The sequence below is a fragment of the Setaria viridis genome, chromosome 3 (genome assembly GCF_005286985.2).
Source record: "Setaria viridis chromosome 3, Setaria_viridis_v4.0, whole genome shotgun sequence".
Classification (NCBI taxonomy): domain Eukaryota; kingdom Viridiplantae; phylum Streptophyta; class Magnoliopsida; order Poales; family Poaceae; genus Setaria; species Setaria viridis.
The window spans coordinates 46,755,858-46,759,037 of NC_048265.2; positions in this window are offsets into that span (position 1 = coordinate 46,755,858).

Here is a 3,180-nt window from a genome sequence, read left to right on the forward strand (position 1 = left end):
AGTCATCGTTTTCATCTTTCACCATGGATATACCGCCACCTACAACTTGAATTTGCAAAGTAAATAAAGTGACATGAATATGACAAAAATATTGCAAAATGACACAGGAAAAAATCGAGTACCCTCCAACTGCATAGCTAGGTGCGAATTATCTTTGTCTACAACTTTATTAATCATATAGCGTTCACAACGCTTTTGTTCCTTTCCATTCTTTTTTCCTCAGACATTGTTGCAGACCGTTCTCTATCTCTCAGCCTCTTACGAGCATTAGGATCGACATCATCTGGCTGCCATCCACGTGGTGCTTGGTTAGCTACAAAGCAGCCCATTATTAAAAAAGGCAATGTCTCCGGAGGAGAGAAACATTTAATTGAAACGATATTTCACCTTGAGGTGTTGTGTTGGTGATGTCTGCAAGCGGATGTCTACCACGGGTGGACTTTGATGGATCCATGGATGTCGCTGACGTTCCCAAGAAGCAAAAATCTGGAGAGCATACATTGATGGAGATGAAACAATGGATTATTCAGATAAAGAGCAACAACATACAGAATTTGGCAGTGGATTGTACCCCTGATTGTAACTGCGGTTTTTATTCAGAGGTTCAGAGCCTATTGTATTGATACTGCATTCAGACTTGACATCAAAGAGAGTAGTGCCACCTAATGAAATTACCAGACATATATGTGAGGTCTTCATAAATTATGTGCACAGTTAAAGAAATTGATGAATAAAAATCAGATGACTCAAAGCTGATTGTGACCGCATGGCAGTCACTCCACTGCAACCAACGAGCTGATAAATTGTGCCATGCATTTGAGAGTAGTACTACTAATTAAGCAAAAGGTAACCTTTGTGAACCTTTTAAATTGGAAAGAATTGAAGCAAAATAATCCTTAAGACTGATAGCCTTGAGACTGAAAGTCATTCATTGGCAGTAACAGATTTAAAAGCTCAAGTCTGAACATCTCATCAAACAGAAACAGCTTGCAGTGACAGATAGATAGATAAATACTTTGCTCTCACTAATTCAATGTTGGAACACATCTACTGTTGGACAGCATCTACTGTTGGACAGCATGAACAAAAGACAGTATGAACAAGAAGGGATCTGAACTTCATAAATTCCGGTGAACAAGAAAGGCGCAACAAATGGATCTGTGAGAGAGAGGACGTGGTCACCTGGCTCGTTGGCGCGATGAACGTGAGTAGCTTCGGCGGAAGGTGCGGCGAGGAGAGGAGGAGGAGGCCAGGTGGATCCGGCTGCGCGGTCGGTGGCGGCGGCGGGGGCGACGGAGGCGGTGCGGCCCGTCGCAGGGGGGTGGCGGCGGCGGTCTGGCCTGACACAGGGGAGTGGCGGCGCGGTGCTTGTGGCGACGGTGTGGCCCCTTGAAGGGGGGTGGCGGAAGCGGTGCTTGTGGCGGCGGTGCGGTCCGTCGAAGGTGGGTGGCGGCTGTGCTTGTGGCGGCGGAGGAGCGGCCCGACGCAGGGGAGTAGGGGCGATGGTGCGGCCCGTCGCAGGAAATCTCGGGGGTGGCGGCGGAAGGTGTGCGAGCGAGGTAGGGAGGAAAGTCGGAGGACGAAGGGCGTAGATGCGATTGTATAGCGGACGGAGGGAATTGCACGTAGCGCGGGACGAAATCGAGTGGAAGGAATGATGTACGAAAAAATTGTCTTCCTTTTGCTTTTTTTAGGAGTAGAGATTGGGAGAGGAGGTGCTGCCACATTAGGAGTCGAAACCCTAATAAATTGCATGTTAAAATACAACTCCTAGCTTGGACTACACAGACCAAACCGGTCTGACTGCCTTGGCTAATCGGTCTAACCAGTTTTCCTAGGTGCAGATTTTCCCAAAGTCATAACCTAGTCCGAACTCTAAATCGAACACTCTATATATGCATTTTGATCTACTCAACGAGAGCTACACAATAGTAAAGTCCAATTTATATTTTGGAGATTGTGGTCAGACCGATTTAATGATCGGTGTGTCCATATCCTGCCAATTTTGATCGTGAACCCAACCACTTAAAAAATCGCGCTGCATGGCTAGTGGCGACGGCTTTAAACCAACAAAACAGGGTTCGAACCTTCTCGTTTACCCGTAGTTTTAGGCTCGGGGCCTTCAAACTGTTAACTTGGGGACCACGTGTAGCCCCATAGCTCACAAAAATATGCTCCTGATGTCCGTTTTTCCCCTTAACCGATTGTTTGAGTGAACAAGACCGGATTTTTTCTGGTCCAACTAGTGGTCCGGTCCATTTTTTCTTTCTATGGGCAGAAGGTGCCCATGGGACAAGGCCATTGCGGGGGTGTCAACTGCCAATATGATGTTCCAACAAAGTCGAGTGAGCACAACAGTAGAAAAGTGGTGACAAATCTAGATTAGCGAGACGAAGAATAAGGCCGAGAGATGATCGAGTGGTTCTTCATGGAGGCCCTTCTAAAGGCTTTTTCGCCATGGTAGGATTGAGAGTCACCAGGAGCTCTAATGTTACATCATCAGATCATCACATGCCTATGATAATCGTTATGACATAATTACGGATGATTATTATCACATACCTAAGTTCCAAGTCCTACGATCAAGGAAAATGTAAAGGTCTACTAGAAAGAAGCTGCGCTGAAAGCAACCCTTTCAGAGCGCACCCTTTTGGCTTCTTCGGACCGAGGCAATACCAAACAACAATTCTAGTAGAACAGGGAGAACAGAAGACTAGTCGATTAATTAGGACTATGATTCATTAAGATACTTTCATTCTTAAAACCAAGCAAGCACGCTTGTTTGTCAATTGTGATGCATACCAAATCATCTGGCATGGCCATGCTGAACAGATTCATGTTCAGAGCCATGACTATTTCTTAATTTTGTTACAGCTCCCTCTTTCAAACTTATTCGACTATAAGAATTTTCAGGATGCTTCAACATTCTATTCCTTACACCTGTTAAATTTTCCCACAATTATATTTTTAGGGAATTGGGACATGATGATTTACTTTACCGGAGTTTGAAACAACCACCACGCACCATGAACAATTTACATTTCCAATCCTACCTCTTTCAGTTTTGAAGTGTGAGATTTCGTGGTGATTAGAAATTGTAAAACTTGTCTCAAGAATCTTTTCGTGATAAAATCCTTTTTGAGGTCTGAGTCCTAGCCTCCTAGGTAAGTGCTTTGCAAA